General features: G+C 36.4%; 1 protein-coding gene across 2 annotated transcripts in view; it reads left to right on the forward strand.

The window, feature by feature from the left end:
• Positions 1–18,180, forward strand: part of LOC135215394 (neural-cadherin-like) — a 1,007,823-nt gene that overhangs the window by 451,055 nt on the left and 538,588 nt on the right. The window contains exon 1 of one of the 2 annotated variants that reach the window (XM_064249988.1): positions 2,583–2,887. The exons of the other annotated variant lie outside the window; for it this stretch is intronic. The gene's annotated coding sequence lies outside the window, so the exon portion shown is untranslated. Of the gene's footprint in view, positions 1–2,582; positions 2,888–18,180 lie in introns of those variants that run through there. 2 annotated transcript variants of the gene reach the window in all.

Consider the following 18,180-nt stretch of genomic DNA (forward strand, 5'->3'; position numbering starts at 1 on the left):
ACGTCAATTTTGCTATATTGAAAATAGTTTTACACAATAACATAACAATGTTCTAAAGATATCAGTGACTGTTTTTAACGTCATTACATATGACTTCTTCCATCTTTGAAAAGAAAAATAGATAAATAAGGCATGAATCGTGCGTCAGGCAGGTGAACGAAAAATTATGAAACTCTGCCAAGAGTTTTTTGGCCGACAGTACAAATAGTTTTACACAATAACAGTAACAATGTTTCTAAAGATATTCAGTGACTGTTTTTAACGTCATCTTAATCATATGACTTCTTCCAATCTTTGAAAGAAAAATAGATAAATAAGGCATGAATCGTGCGTCAGGCAGGTGAACGAAAAATTATGAAACTCTGCCAAGAGTTTTTTGGCCGACAGTACACAGTCACTATTTCCTATTTCCTCATAGCACAAGCAAATATAGCAGAAGCATTGGCAATGAGTGATCTTGCAGACAACTGGGTCTTGGTAGCGCTTTCTTTCATTCTTACAAAAGTGGCGTTGTACAGTGGTGCTCAAATCTCATGCGACATGATTCTTTTTGTATCGTCCAGATTCTCAGACTCAACGTGATGTTGCCAAGTAGTGTTATAATTTTTTTCCAATGTCATACGTCTAAAAGTTTGTGAATTCACATCTAGCCCTATTTTCCTTATGGTTATGCAAATATGATCCCTTTTATGCGTTGGTATAATTCGTAATCTGTGTGATGTAAACTGATTTTCTTTTTTTAATGCTGCTAAGTTCAAAATGCGATGTGATAAGGTTAGCTGTGCCATCAATGAAAGCACACTTTACATGCTTCTCGGACTGGTCAACATAACTACGTCTGCTGCATTATGACAGTAGACCTAATTTGCTCAACAGTCATAACAACATTTTCAACGTAGGAATATTATTTAAAACAAGTTTTCTTTGAATGTTGAAGCTTTTGGCAGTGTTTAAGCTGCCTGTATGTTGCAAAATGTTTTATAGGTCTAAAGAAAATCTAAGCCTTCTGAGATATGATCTGTTATTAATGAATTTATTAGTAGAGATTATCTGTTTTTTGACGAATACAATAGGAATATGAATTACAACCAGTTTTCTTTGAAGGTTGAAGCTTTAGGCTGCATTTAAGCTGCCTATATGTTGCAAAATGATTTATAGGCCTAAAAGAATAATCTAAGCCTTATGAGATATAATGTTACTAATGTTTTTATTTGTGGAGATTACCTGTTCTCTGAGGAATAAAAGATGATGATTTTGATTATGTGGAAAAGATGACTAGTAACCAAAATATCATAAGTATTAATATCAAGGCGCGTATGAAACACTTGTTTTTCAACTGGTTTAAAATATTATTTTCTTAAAAGTCCTCCTCGCTTTTTGGTGTATAATTTATTCTTTCATAAGGTAACTTGAAGAACAAGAATGTGTAGATAACCTCATTTGCTTTCTGGCCAGAAATTGTTAATAGAGAGATGTGATTGTTAATTGTAAAGTAAAGAAATCTAACACCTAGGCCTAGGAACAATATCTTCGCTTTGGCAAAAGAATAATTGCATAGGCGAATATTTGATAGTATGCCATGTTTTTTTTATATTCAAGAATTATAACAATTGATTATGCATGAAAATGCAAATATTCCTGTAACACACATAAAGGAAGTGTTTTCAAGATAATTTCATTGTCGCTACTCAGTGTAGACCTACTTATGTTACACCGGGTGGTTGTTGTTACACCGACACTAATGATACGTCACACATGTTCCCCTCACACGTTGATATCGTTGGGCGCATTCTACTTTTGTATATACATATTTACATTTTTTTCAGCATTGAGGTGTAAAAGCAATCAAATAGGACTATTTCAAATTTTATGTTGGCTTTGGAAGCATTATTGTTATGTAAATTTTTTTATTTTTTTTTTTTTATTTAACATTTGAACTGATGCTTGATGACGGCTTCATTTTGGTGAAATGCTTCAACGATGTGTGAACGAGAGTTTTGAAAATGTTTCGAACGAGTTTTTTCTGAAATTTGTTACACGTGACATTTTCTTACAGTTTTGACATATATGACAGATTTCACTCTTATGACACATATTATGTCCGTATTGTATGCAATAATCGCGTTTCCGCATCGAAATAATAGATAATATGGAGCATGCTAGGTAGCCAGTTAGTGAATTTTGAACGAAATCCTATGGAGTCATGTCGCGTGAGATTTGAGCATCACTGTACACTTTTGCATATTAGTATATGATCTTCACTTTGTGAAATTGTGTGGACTCTTGCCTTACAGTTTTTAACTTCACACTCCCAATACGTTTTCCTTTCCAAGGTTCTATGAGAGAGAGAGAGAGAGAGAGAGAGAGAGAGAGAGAGAGAGAGAATAATCAAGATTCGCAGATGAAGTGATGAACAGTTGACAAATAAGTATGAAGCTGAAAAGGGATTCAGCTGGAACATACGACAGAGAGAGAGAGAGAGAGAGAGAGAGAGAGAGAGAGAGAGAGAGAGAGAGAGAGAGTGGAGGGGGCTGAGTGAGCAGCAGAAAGGCCCAGGGTCTCTCACTGCCTCGGCAGCTTGAAGAGAGGAAGGAGGTGTAGTCGCTTGTGGCGGTGAACGGTCCCACGCAGATCTCGCTCGTGTGAAGGAAAGCGAAGCGTAAATAAAAGGAAAATACAAAACGATAGTATGTATGCAGATTTGTGAAAACATCCGCGAAATGGGGATCTCGGTTTTGTGCGGTGGCCGTTTTTGAGACATTTTTATTCTTTCTGAGTAAAAAGAGCGAGGGAAAGCAACGAGAGAGATCCTGTTTTGGTTACGACTTGAGGGACGTAAATTTTCGGAGTGTGGCCAATTTCAAATGTAGATTGTCAATTCTTACAGGTAAGCGAGCGTTTCGTTCTCTTCATTGTCTTTCCCGTTGTGAACATCGCCATTTTTTTCTGTTATAAAATAGGGTCGGCTTTTAATGCCGAGAATCAGTGTCAAGGAACTTTTTGAACGTAAAGTTCGAAATCTGGTGGTTAGTCGTAATCTTGTTTCAGCTTTGCGTTTCTTGACGTTGCCATATTTTTTTTCAGTAACAGGAAGGCGAGGACACCTTTGCAAGTACATAGACTGACTTTTGTGTTTTTCATCTCTTGGTAAAGTTGTGTAAATACTAATTCATCCATCATTTTCTTTGTAGCATTTTTTTTTCTGCGTGTCGTTTTAGCGAAAGACTAATCTAACTCTTTTTTTTTATTTATTATACTTACTCATTTCTTAATTTTATTTCTCCTTCTCATGTATATTTTAACTTCAATTTTGTTCGTAATTTCTCACTCTTTTACTGTTTTTCGTCATAACTATTATATATTATATTTATATCATAATTGTTCTTTATTTTCACTTATTTATTTTTTATTTTGTTTGTTAGTTTTTAAGTTTTCGTTTACTTTTTGACCTCTGTTCATGGAGCAGGAAAGAGGCAATGTTTCTGGCAGCTTTTGTGTGATTGTTGAGTTGACAATATATTTCGAGGATGCATCAATTGATTTCGATGAATCTGAATATGACTCATCTGGTTTATTCTCCTGATGACCAAGTTTTCGAGGGAGTTGATGAAAATGTGATTACTTGGTGCCTTTGAATGCACACACACACACACACACACAAACAAAGGGAAAGGGAAATGATTTAGTTAAGATTAGCACCTTACTTGGCTAATGTTAAGAAGCACTCGATAGGAATCATACCTCTAACAACACTAGCATTAATGTATAGATATAGGTTTGTGAAAAAAAGAAATATATATATATATATATATATATATATATATATATATATATATATATTATATATATATATATATATTATATTATATTTCCAATGTGCTGAATTTTACTTCGTGGTAGTACGTGTGGTACGCCCCCCCCCCCCCACAATATTAGCTGTTATGACTTGCACCACCGACAGATGGTGTCGTTTGTCAATTTTTCATAATTTGTATTTCAAAAGAGACCTTTCACCTTCACAATTAATCCCAGATCCCCCTTTTTCTGTCGAGAGCAACCAGATTCGCTGGAAAACTGCAGCGCCTATGTGCAGTAAAGATGCCTCGCTGTCGAACTTCCCAGTACGAGTGATTCCTTTATTCCTCACACCGTTGGACTGTGGAACAGTCTCCGTGAGGATGTCGTGGGTTTGAAACTTCTAAAAAGTTCAAAGCAAAGATGCGATGTATTACTACCCTAATTCAGTTTTCCTTGTATTTTGATAATTTACTTTCATTTTTATCTATTTATTTATTAAGTTGCTAATTTATTTTTTCGTGTTTAAAAAGCGATCTCCTTCTTTCTGTATTTCACTTTACCATCTGTTGCTTCTTTCTAATGATCGCCATATTGTTAAGAAATTCATATTGTTATTCTAACGAACACCATATTGTGAAGAACTTAAGAAATTCAGTGAAGAACAAATTGTTAAAAAATCCACACTTATATGTGTTGTTGTTTTACACAGAAATACATTTTAATATATAATAGTGGATTTTTTCAACGAACACCATATTATTTGGAAGCTTGAATTTCAAGTCCGCGGCCCTTTGTGTCATGGATTTTGAGGAACTCTCCTTCTGACACTTCTGTAACACATTGATTCTCCTAGCTACATTTATTAATGATTGCTGCTTGTAATCGATAATAACCGACAGAAAAGGCGCCTTTGAAAATTTGCATTTGGTCTCTTCTTGATCATTTTCCCGTTCAATTTTCTCCCAGGTAGAAGCTTAGCCTTCCCTCCATACCCGAAAATCTGTGCGTTTCTGAAACCTTTATCGTCCTCAGCATCTTCCACGATATGCATGTCGTTTTCTGCTCTTTGATAAGCGTCAGTTTGATTGTGCTGTCGTATACATGTACATATATTTCATTGTAATATCATACTTATCACTGTCATCATCCCGGATTCCATTTTTCCTGCATAAGAGACTTGGAATTCGATTTCTTTTGTTGCATCTGTTATAAGGTGCTGTGGTCTTGAACCAGACGTCCGTTAAGGCGGATCTTGTTAACTTACTCATAAGATTAAAAGAAACAGTAATCAGCTCTTGATTTGTAAAATTCAAAAACATGACCAACTCAGGCTAATTAACTTATTTCTTTCTGGTACTGAAATTGTCTTCTTTGGAAGTTCGGAGCTTCATTCGCAGTTTTTTTTTTTTTTTTTTAATGTCATGTACAATGTTAATGTCGTGTCCGCAGCCAGTTAGCACGAGTCGCAACCCCATCTTATAGAATAAATTTTCAGAACTCTAAATTGCATAACGTTAGATTAATACTAAGCAGGAAGAACCTCACAGTTTTCATCAACAGGTTTTGAGTATTTAATATGTAAAGTACAGTTAAGGAGCTAACGGTGTTGGTTACCGTAACATTGTTTTGACGGAAAGTTTACCTTTGGAAAATCAATGAAATCATATGACTGGGCGTAATAATGGAAGCAAGCGTGACCTCCTTCCCTAGTGAACCTTTCAATTTCATCGTAAATTGCCCTTTTTTATGTTCACGAGCGTGTTTAGGAGTTTTTTTTGTGAGAGTTCATATTTGATAGGATTTCTCGGTGGGCCACAGTCATTCTAGGGCTGCTTAACCGTAATTATATATTTTTGTATTTTTCTTCTCCTTAATTAACTCCTGATGCGAATTCTTCTTATTTTTTTAATATTCTTCTTTTTATTTTGATATTCTTCTTATTATTTTAACATTCTTCTTATTATTTTAATACTATGAATTGAGATTGGCGCCCCGTAGTAATGGCTGTAATTTATTTTATATGCTTACAAACTAATGCACACATACATACATACATACATACATACATACATACATACATACATACATACATACATACATACAGAGTTCATTATTGAGGCGTAGTTGTGGCTTACGTATGAGAGCATAAAATTCACAATCAAGTTATTCTTAACAAGACTATCAAGGTGTTTTTGGGTCGATTGTAGTGCTAAGTACAGAACTTGTACTTAGCGGTAATACGTCTCTCTCTCTCTCTCTCTCTCTCTCTCTCTCTCTCTCCTCTCTCTCTCTCTCTCTCTCTCTCTCTCACTCTACGAAAATGTCAAAAAGGAAAAAGAAAAGAATTTTTTTGTATCATCCCCTCGAACTGTTCCTTATTGTTGATGTCATCCAATTAGGAAAGACCAACAAAAGTAGAAGATAGTAAACAAAATAATTGAAAAATAAATTCCACAGCACTTTATATATATGTAGTATATTGCTAAATACATGTAGCTTTCGCCAGCTTGATCAAGTTGGCGAAAGCTACCTGTATTTAGCAATATACAGGGTGTCCATAAAGTCTCAGTACCATTCCAAGCCATAAATACTTTTAATGGTACTGGGACTTAATGGACACCCTGTACTACATATATACTACTGTGGACATTATTTTTCTATTTAAAGGTCACGAGAAAGTGATGATACCAAATAAAATGAAATAGACAATCTTTTGTTACATAAATCTGTAGTATACTGACAAAACCAAAGCTGAAATGGCACTTCAGAATGCCTTACACAACGAAGGATATTAAGTTTTGTGCTTCGACAACACACGAAAAACTATTTAGGATTTGGCCAGCAATTAAACTCACTTTCAACACAAATACTTTAAAAAACAAGGGACATGCAGTGGGAGTTTTATTGAAATCTCCTTCAATCACTTGGGGATCTTTTTGTTCCGAATAAATGGTTGCTGAAATTATCTGACTGTCAGTTGTCCATTTAATTTGCAACGGTTCTTTCTGCAAACCAAACTGCAAATTGCCTATTAGGAAGAAGAATGCCCTTTTTGGGATGACCCTGTTTGAAAGGTAATGGCATTTAATTTTCCAGTACGAACCGTCTCATTTTAATCGGCCGAAGATAAACAGCCGGCAATTTTGGGAATAAAAAGGAGACGACTTTTACAGAAAAAAAGCGAAGGAAAATCTCATTAGTAGCTCTGCGTCTCTAGAAAAGTCGAAGTCATCCTGGCGACCGAAAGACGGAGAAGAAAGTTAGATTGGCTAAGGACAGAAAAAAAAATATAAGTTTCAGCCTTCTGGTTTCTGTCAAAGATGAAACAAGTATCAATGATAAGACATCAAAAGTACGTGGAGATACTGGGATAAGTTAAAATGAGCCAGCTGTTGTTTATAGGTTAGTCGGGTGAACTTTGAAGAGCTCAAATATATTGGTTTAATATAGTGGCTGGGCTTGAAATGAAAGTAACAGAGCAGTGATATTCATACACAGTGAAGGAATATTCCAAATGTCAGCCGCAACGTCACTCCTGTTGACAACTTGGCCTTAATGTTCTTAACCGCTGGTAGGAGGAGGATTTCGTCTTATCAGATACGAACCCCAGGCTGATTCTATCATCTGGCTCTTGAGAACCGAGACATATTCTGGTTTTGGTGTTTTGATGGGCTCCTTTCATTAGATGGATTTCTGTTTTAACAAGATATTTCAGTCATATATATATATATATATCTATATATATATATATATATATATATATGTGTGTGTGTGTGTGTGTATGTATGTATGTATGTATGTGTATGTATGTATATATATATATATACATTGTAAACACACATACACTTCCGTGCTAGCAAGAATTGTCCCCAGACGGTGGAAGCAGCAACTGTAAAACTTCTTTACGCATTTGGGATGAAAGAAAAGAGAGCAATAGCATTCTGAAGTTTATGCACCGTGGAGTTTGCAGTTCCCCGCTCTTTATTCATTATGCTAAGAAAAAATGAATGAGGAGAGAAAGTTCTTTATGGAGGAGGTCAAACTCGGAATGATCACCTTTTCTTGCATTGGCGTCTGAAACTTTGGGAATTTCATTACGCTAAAGTTGTCTTGAATGTGACTGGATTTGATACGGAAGAGGGAAGTGTGTGACAACAAATGTGTTTAATGATGTCTCAGAGAGAGAGAGAGAGAGAGAGAGAGAGAGAGATGCTCGTTCTTTTTCTTGAGAAGAAAATATGGAACAGTTTCATACTCTTTAAAGAGAGAGAGATTAGATTGCTTCCTTCCTGTGCTACAGGGAGATTTTACGGTAAGGAAGAGGATGATGACTCTTGTGTCAATATGACCTGTAGGGCATGTTTTCATATGTCCTCATAGAGAGAGTACTACATAATGTTTTATAATTTAAGAGATTTGTATTGGTGAAATTACTTACTTTACTTTACTTTATCTTCCCGCCACTGGCCAGTGGCATAAGGCTGATACAGTTCCTCTCCTTCTGTCTCTATCCTGAGCCATTTCCCTCGCTTCCTCTAGGTTCTGGATTTCCTCTTCAAGATCTCTGACATTGATGAAGCTTCTGAGGAGGATATTTGGCATTAATGGGACGATTTTGTTAGGAATGAAGACATCAGGATAAGATTAAGGCAAATGCCAGTCAGTATCAGGCTGAAGAGGGGAAGGCTGAAATAGTTTGGACATGTTGAGAAGATGGATGGGAATAGAGACCCAAGGAGGGCACTGAGAGCAACACAAATAGGAAGAAGACCACTGGGTAGGCCAAGAACGAGGTGGGTTGGCGAAATTGAATCTTAGAATATGGAAAGTGTTTGTGTTTGTGTGTGTGTTTTTGTGCATTTTCAACTTATTGCTATTTCTGTTACTATTTCTCTGTCCAGGTTGTTGCAGTTGAATGTTGCGCAAGAAAGACATATCAAGTGATGAATAAGTCTGATGCTGACAGAAAGCTGACAATATCCTGGAAGCCAGAATGAAGCCACTACCTTTTGGGTTAATGACATTTGAAAAAAAAAGACTGAAGGCTCCTTTGGAACATTAACAAATGGATTGCAAGACTGCGCCTTGGTCTCTGGGCTCTGCACAGAGCAGATATTTCATTACGGTTCTCTTATGTGAGGTGGCGTAGCATGAGCGTCTTATTGAATGATACGATGTTAATAAGGAAACGAAGATTTTGCTTTTAATGACGGGTCGCTTTCCTCTTTGCTTTTGCAGATTGAAAACACACACACGTATTCCAGTCTTGTTGCGTCATTGCTTTAATGACCTGTGCCTATTCAGGATATGAGAAGCCTGTCGGATATTGATGAATCATGTGATATCAGAATAATGATTTGTTTTGACATCTTGCGCTGTCAATTTGTATAAGAATTATAATAATACCACTAACAAGATGCTCGAGGTTATCAAATACCCACCTATTTTGTGGAGATTTGCTCATATCAATCTTTCTTCGACGGTTTTCGATCAGCGGAAATCAACGAGGAATGTTGAAATCATATATATACACCAATATATCTTCCTCAGTATTATTTCCAAACTCATTAAAGTAATGAGTATTTTCTTAAAAATTGCTTATTTCTAAAAACAACTTCCTTGTATGAATCCGTATCAAAAAAGGAGAATCATTCCGATTAATATCGACAGTTTCGTGGGAATCACAAGCATTTTAGAGCGCCTCGGTGGCGTGTTCGGTATGATGTCGGCGTGCCACCCCGGTGGCCGCGAGTTCTATTCTCGGGCATTCCATTGATGAGTGAGAGATGTGTATTTCTGGTGATAGAAGTTCACTCTCGACGTGGTTCGGAAGTCAAGTAAAGCCGTTGGTCCCGTTACTGAATAACCGTAGGTTCCATGCAACGTAAAAACACCATACAAACAAACAAGAGTTTTACCTCCAGTTACTTTGATTGATTCAGGTTCTCGTGTCCCGGATCTCTCTCTCTCTCTCTCTCTCTCTCTCTCTCTCTCTCTCTCTCTCTCTCTCTCTCTCTCTCTCTTCGCGGTACTGAATATACTATGTTGCTTGAAAGAATAGAAATATGTGTTATGGATTTAGAAAGGATACAGTAGCAACTGTGAAATAACCAAATAACGTTTCTTTGAATGTTAGGCTTTGTACGATTCAGCTTGAGATTCATACAGTTTCTAAGTTCTCTCTCCGTCATTGGGACTATATATATATATATATATATATATATATATATATATATATTCTATATATATATATATATATATATATATATAAAGTAAGAAATAAAACCATACATTATAGTTAGATTTCATGCGAAACTTATTTCTTAAAATGTAAAACTGAAGACAAATTAAGTTCACTAACCACCATTCATATATTTTCTAAACTCCAAAAGAGGCTGAATTAAATTCATCATGATATAACAGGTGATTTGGAAAAGACTGGCAAAATAGGTGATCCGGACGGAAAGACAAAGTCGGGACAATAGTTGACTTTTCAGAAAACTAAACGTCATATGAGTTAGAAGGAAGTTGCCTGAGATTCGTAAGAAGCTCAGAATTTCTGACTCCATCATCTGTAATAATAAAATCTGACTGGATTTTTCTTGTTTATCCGTCCCGGATGGGGCCGGGCTAGGTAGGGGATCGGGAGGGTAGGGGAGTAATAATATTTCCAACCTCCTCTTGCAAATCTGTTTGTCCACCCCGGATGGAATTGTGGTAGTTAGGGGATTGGGAAGGTAGGGGAGACATGACACATCCAACCTCCTCCTGCAAATCTGTTTGTCCACCCCGGGTGTAGTTGTGATAGTTAGGGGATTGGGAAAATAGGGGAGACATGACACATCCATCCTCCTCCTGCAGACCTGTTTGTCCTCCTGGGTAGGGGCGGGGTAGTTAGAGGATCGGGAAGGTAGGGGAGACATGACACATCCACCCTCCTCCTGCAGACCTGTTTGTCCGCCCCGGGTTGGAGTGAGGTAGGTATGGGATTGGGACGGTAGTAGGAACACATGATGGGCAGCACCGGGTTCCAGCGCAGTTTTGCATGCACCATCAAACTTGTTATTCAATAATCTTCCCTTAAGTTTCTTGGGCCCCACTTTTCAAGAATATCTGTTCTCACTGTTTTTTAAGTAAAATCTAGGGAATGTGATCCATCATGAGATACATTGCCATGCATGAGAGGAATTTTGACCAAGCACGTAAGACCAACTCAACACGTAATGGAACCAGTAAGTCTTTATGTCTATATAGTTCAGATATTCTTAAAGATTTCGAACCAATATTCAGAGAGTTATTAGACGGAGTTCTTATCTTTGGTTGGAGAGATAGGAGGAAATGCATGAGAATGGTGGAATTATATTAAAAGCTATGTCGTGAAAGGGGAGAAAAAGGTGAAATACTAGTTAATTTGGAAAATCTTAGTCTTAATTATTTGATAAGGGGAAAAGTCCTTCTGAAGTTCCACAATAGACTCGACTGACAAGGAAGCAGCCTCGGTGGCCGCAAGTTCGATTCTCGGGCATTCCATTGAGGGGTGAGAGATGTGTATTTCTGGTGATAGAAGGTCACTCTCGACGTAGTTCGGAAGTCAAGTAAAGCCGTTGGTCACCGTTGCTGAATAACCTCTGGTTTCATGCAACGTAAAAACACCATACAAAAAAAATAAATAGAAATAAAACACACAAGGAGGCAAATGTGAGCATAACTGGTCATTCTCTCAGATCAAAATAGCTTCCTGGAGGAATGACAACAGAGAGGCAAAATTGCTCTCTCACGTAAAAAGTTGAGCCATTCACCTCCAAAAATGTATATAAGTTGAAATGTAGCTTAAAATATTTCATAGATTATTATTATATTTTTACTTTGCGAGTGTAAACTCTGGAGCGCGATTTACGTGCGAGGAGGAAATTCAAAATCCGAGGTTGCTCTTTTGCAAGAAGGTTTTTAAATCTGGCGGAATTAACGACCACCTACAAGCTATGCAATATTTATGCAATGAAGGTCAATTCCATGAGAGAGAGAGAGAGAGAGAGAGAGAGAGAGAGAGAGAGAGAGAGTGGCTGGAAAACTAACACATCTGCCTGGTCCCTTCATGAATATAAGGAGCTTAAATTATAAGTCTTAAAAATTCGCTGGTATCAAACTCTGGTGGTTTGGTTTCATACGGCAGAGATTCTTAATTAGTTATTTCATTACACATGAAATTGTCCCAAGTTTAATTCGTTAGTTTTCCAAAAGACTCCTTTTCAGTCGCGTATGTCTGTGTTTCTATTTTGACGTTTATCACATTTTTAATGATGAAGACTCTGCAGTCGTGGAGACACCAGTTTAAGAAATATTTTAACGCGTAAGGTTTAATGGACATGCAAGAATTGGTAGGTATTTAATCAATATTCATGAGGATACCTACTGAAACCAAGTATGAAAGCATTTTGGACAGTGTGAGAGAGAGACGAGCTTCACATTTAATGGAGTACGTGATTCATGGTAATTTGACCATTATTGAGAAGCTGAGCGCATATAAAAAAAACTAGTTACATTGTTTCTCTTCAGGAAAAAAGGGTAAGATGAATTGCAATAAAACAACCGCCCCAAAAAAATCAGATAAAACGTCCCAGAAGTTTATCTGCAACATGCCTTCTTAGGGCCCAGCTGCATTGCATGAAGTATTTCTGCAGCGTGCCTTCTTAGGCCCCAGTTTCATTGCATGAAGTTTTTTCTGTAGCGTGCCTTCTTAGGCCCCAGTTTCATTGCATGAAGTTTTTTCTGTAGCGTGCCTTCTTAGGGCCCAGCTGCATTACTTGAAGTTTATCTGCAGCTTGCCTTCTTAGGGCCCAGCTGCATTACTTGAAGTTTATCTGCAGCTTGCCTTCTTAGGGCCCAGATACATTGCATGAAGTTTATATGCTGCGTGACTTTTTGACCCCAGCTGCATTGCATGAAGTTTTTCTGCTGCGTGTCTTCTTAGGCCCCAGCTGCATTGCATGAAGTTTATCTGCAGCGTGCCCTCTTAGACCCCAGCTGCATTGCTCTGCATTTTACCTTTATTTTGTTCTAGCTCTTGCCATCCAGTTGTTGAGCTCCTCATATCTTTATCTTGCTCTATTTCACCTTCCATGAATTGCAAATCATTATGAAAAGTGACTGTACTCTGTGCTCTCCTCAAACTAATTCAACTGATACCAATACTGATTAGAAGCTACGTCATAAAAAAATGGAACGGTTATTCATTAATAATTTCTCGTATTGAAGGGAACTAATATAAGAGATAGGTTACGAAAGAAGGTGTTATAATGAAATTATGTGGAATTTAAAGGAAGATATTAAAATGAAAGCAAAGCTGGTCAACCCAGTTACAGTAACCTATCGTTGTCATCAGAATCCCATTCAGTCCCTTTTCAGAACTACTGATTGTAATACCGGAATATTGAAAATAAAAAGGTGAAAGCACCGTAGCCATAACCATTTAGTTTGATTCATCCACCTTCAAAATTAAAAGTTTAACGCAGTGACCAACACTTTTATTAGAATAACATAAATTTATTTGTTTTTTTTTTATTTCCATAAAAATGAAATAACGTAAATTTAAATTACACTTATTAAAATCGGAAGAATTTTTCCTATTTTAGGAGTAGGAAAATGATTCGGATTTTAATGACCTTGCCAGAATGTAATTTTTGGATTTTAATAACCTTGCCAGAGTGTAATTTTTGGCTTTTAATGACCTGGCAAGTGTGTCATTTGTCGGATTTAATAACCTAGCAAGAGTGTAATTTTCGGATTTGAATGACCTTGCAAGAGTGTAATTTGTCGGATTTTAATGACCTGGCAAGAGTGTAATTTTCGGATTTTAATGACCTGGCAAGAGTGTAATTTTTGGATTTTAATGACCTAGCAAGAGTGTAATTTTCGGATTTTAATGACCTGGCAAGAGTGTAATTTTTGAATTTTAATGACCTTGCAAGAGTTTTGGTATTTTCGAATTTTGGGGTTAAAATACCTTGCAAGAGTGTAATTTTCGGATTGTAATGACCTAGCAAGAGTGTAATTTTCAGATTTTAATGACCTTGCAAGAGTGTAATTTTCGGATTTTAATGACCTTGCCAGAGTGTAATTTTCGGATTTTAATGACCTTGCAAAGTGTAATTTGTCGGATTTTAATGACCTAGCAAGAGTGTAATTTCCGGATTTTAATGACCTGGCAAGAGTGTAATTTTCGGATTTTAATGACCTGGCCAGAGTGTAGTTTTCGGTTTATAATGACCTGGCAAGAGTGTAGTTTTCGGATTTAATGACCTAGCAAGAGTGTAATGTTATTATTTTCATGATCTGGCAAGAGTGTAATTTCAGGATTTTAATGACCTTGCCAGAGTGTAATTTAAATGTACATTATTCCTCTTTTTTATGTCAATAAGAACACCGAAAAGTTGGGAGAATTCCGAACAAAGATGATGATCGATTCATCGCGTTTTACCTCAAGAGTGAGAGAGAGGGACGGTAGCTGTCAAATGACTTTTGTTTCTGTCAATTGTCCCTTTTAACATCAGCGTAAAACTGAAAGATGAAATCCAGTTGTCGTAATTTAGGACTTAACTGAATTTTTTTCGAGGCCCGAATCTCGTAACTCCATCACTCTAATCTTTCCCTGAATCTTTGTAGTCCCCTAATTTACAAAATCATATTCTCTCTCTCTCTCTCTCTCTCTCTCTCTCTCTCTCTCTCTCTCTCTCTCTCTCTCATTATTGCGGTTTATTAAATTTTTTATTGGTAGTAATATTTTACGCACAATGTAAGATTAAATGAATTACGGGAAAGCGAAGATTTTTACTTGAAAAATTCAGTGATTTTCTGAAAAAATGAAAGTGGTTCAAGAGAGCTATTTAGAAAGCAGTTTACCTAAATGCATCAACCACAAAAACTAGGTAAAATAAATAACTAAATTAACAAGTAATATAATATTCATAATTTTAAGATAATGAAAACATGAATCCCATAAAAATATTAGTTTTTTATACATCTATTCTATAGGAAGTGTAAAACTGAACCCTTTAAAATGCAAAAACTAAACTCCAGCGTGAAAGAAACTGAAAAATATGTCAGAAATCGTCGTTCAGTTTAGTAATACGATTAGACAGAAAATTATTCGTGGTGAACATGGAACACCTTTGCCGATCTACATCGCTTTTGGAACTACTAATTCTACCTGACGATTGGAATGGCATACGAAGGGGAGAGGTCATTTCTCATGACCCAACAAAGAGCAGCCATAAAAATAAACTTAACTCATACTCTTTGGAGGGAGAATGAGGTACTAAAGTTAAATATATATAATACAATTTACCATGTGAGAAATTACTTGATAAATGTAGATGAGGTGATGGTGGGTAATTCTAGTTATGTGACACTTCCAAGATATACAGCAAGTACAAGCACTGCAGTTCGAAATTGAAAGTATCTGGTGTTTAGTTGGACGGGTATTTAACGTCAAATGTCTTATATGATTTTACCTGGGCCCTTTTCAATGATCTGAATTAATCTTGATTTCAGAACTTTTCTGTGTTGTAAAAATAAAGTTAAAACTGTATTTTTAAATGGACGCCCGTACGATCCCAATTCATGTAAGACAGATGTGAAACGTCCCTATGACAATCATTTATCCTGACTTGGCTTTCTCATGAACAGTGTCGAAAGTATAAAACCATTTCCATTTCCAACCCCTTGATTTACAGCGACACGGTGTCCCAAGGAATTCTCTCAAGCTGTTACAGTGATTCTTTTGACATACAGAAGTGAGCTGACTTCATAAGGTTGGAGAAAAGTAATGTCCTCCCATCGCTCAGTGTTAGAGAAAGTTATCCTTCTTCTCGCTTGTGAATAAAGGAGAGAGAGAGAGAGAGAGAGAGAGAGAGAGAGAGAGAGAGAGAGAGAGGAGTGTGACAGATATCCCCACAGATGTTTCTTAGATAATTAGCCTAAGTGGTCTTAATTAACTCTGCAAATATGTCAGTCAATTGCAGGTATTATCAAGAACCTCTTTACTATAATTGACAAAATGGCTGTCAGATTCATGCTCAGTATTTTTGTAGGGGTTACATAAGCAGATTTTATTTTCTTTGCATGATTGTTCTTGGTCAAGAAGAAGAATGGTGATACTGAAATTATTGAGAATGCCAGACGAGAGTCTCTCTCTCTCTCTCTCTCTCTCCTCTCTCTCTCTCTCTCTCTCTCTCTTTTGTCCTGCAAATGCCACCCTTTCTCCATGCTTTGTGACGTCACTGCCAACACCTTTGGCTTCCTCTTCTTCAACACACACGAATTTTTGTCGGAATTTTCCGCTTAAGGCCATCCTGAATTCGCACATTCCACCTACATCCGGAGTTCGCCAGTCTTAGCCTGCGCGCGCTCGCGCACACACACACACACACACACACACACACACAATGTCCTTTTTCTAATTATTATATATATATTATATATATATATATATATATATATATATATATATATATATATATACACACATGTTGCCATTTTGCATAATGTTATGCATATACAGTACACTGGACTTTGTCATCATTATCTGATGCAATCACCTTTATACATTATATGTATGTGTATATATATATATATATATATATATATATATATATATATATATATATATATATATATATATATATATATATATATATATATATATATATATATATATATATATATATATATATATATAATAAAAGGAGCCAATAAAATTACCAAAATATAGAGAGAAAAATACTATATTTCAGAGATTACTGTCTCTCTCTTCAGGTAGATGAATGAGAAAGTTTACACCTTTTCTGTTAACTTTTCTCATTCATTTACCTGAAGAGAGAGACAGCAGTCTCTGAAATATAGTATTTTTTCTCTCCATATTTTGGTGTTTTTATGGGCTTCTTTTATAGATGGAATTCTGTTGTAACAGAACATTTTTACCTGTCATTTTCGGCCCATTATGGAATTCAACCGCCTTTCCACGATTCTTCACTTACTTCCAGAAGTTAAGCCAGTTTTTCGCAAGTTTGAGAAAGAACTGATCAGACTGCACCGGCTGAAAAATCAAAAACACTTTTTAGAAGAATGCCTCAAGGAACAAGTACTACCAAAAATTTACGGATTCGGGAGATGGACTCTGCAATCGGACCCCTTCTATCTCTCACATAAGATTTTCATGGAGAAAAGAATCACCAACACGAAAAACGACATCTTCGTATTGCGCAGAGTGATATATGGAACTCAGTCTAATCTTCGCCTCCTCACTACGGACCACTTATACAGGCACCTGATTTCATTCTGTTCCGACATTGCTGCCTATAATAGCGTGACTCATTCCAACAGACTTTTACGCAAGTTAAATAACTTGATAAACAATAGCGTATGGAATAATCTTGAGCAACAAAACAAAGTTTTAAACTTATCCAACACCCGCCTTACTGTAAATCAACATTTAGTTTTAAATCTAGGCTTATCCTTTGCCCTTATGCCAGACCGAAAAAACAACCTAGACTTCATAGTGGCTTTTGATAAATTCATATCTGACAAAAACTACAGCCGTGAAGAGATATGTTTAAAAGGAGTGTTACTAAATGCTTTAACTGACCTAAATAAGAAATATCCTGTTCCCCGTAGATTTATGATAGCCATCCGCTCGCTAAAAAAGTTACATGTTATAATAAGTAGATCCGACAAAGACGGCAAAACCGTAATAATGGAAAAAGACTTCTACCTTGACAAAATCAACCAACTCCTTAGTGACACAAACACTTTCGACAAACTGACGAAAACTCCCCTCCAAAACGTCCCCACAGAATTTTTTCGGAAAGTAAGATTAGTTGGCCAAGACAGAAAGAGTATTGAACTATTAGAGAAATTTAAAGCAATTAATCCTGAACTTCCCTACTTTTATGGCCTTCCCAAAACTCACAAAGACAATCTTCCATTCAGACCCATCGTTTTTCATGTGCCGGAGCTTTCAATTACAAAATTTCTAAATGGTTAGCTGGCCTCCTTTCCCCCTTTTTAGGCACTTTTTCTCCCAGTCACATTAAACATTCGGAAGGTTTTTGTCACAAATTCAGAGAAGCACATATACCACTTCACAACATAAAACTTTTAAGCCTTGATGTAGATTCCCTATTTACAAAAGTACCAGTACAGGACGTTCTTCAGTTTTTGAGGGAAAAATTATCCCCCTATTCAGATCATTTCCCATTCGCGCTTGACAAAATAATACAGTTAGTTGAATTATGTGCATCTAATAACGTATTTTCATTTGGGGAATCATTCTATAAGCAAAAATTCGGGTGTAGTATGGGTAGTCCTTTAAGTCCTGTTTTGGCC

Source organism: Macrobrachium nipponense, chromosome 5, assembly GCF_015104395.2.
Source record: "Macrobrachium nipponense isolate FS-2020 chromosome 5, ASM1510439v2, whole genome shotgun sequence".
In the NCBI taxonomy this organism is placed as follows: domain Eukaryota; kingdom Metazoa; phylum Arthropoda; class Malacostraca; order Decapoda; family Palaemonidae; genus Macrobrachium; species Macrobrachium nipponense.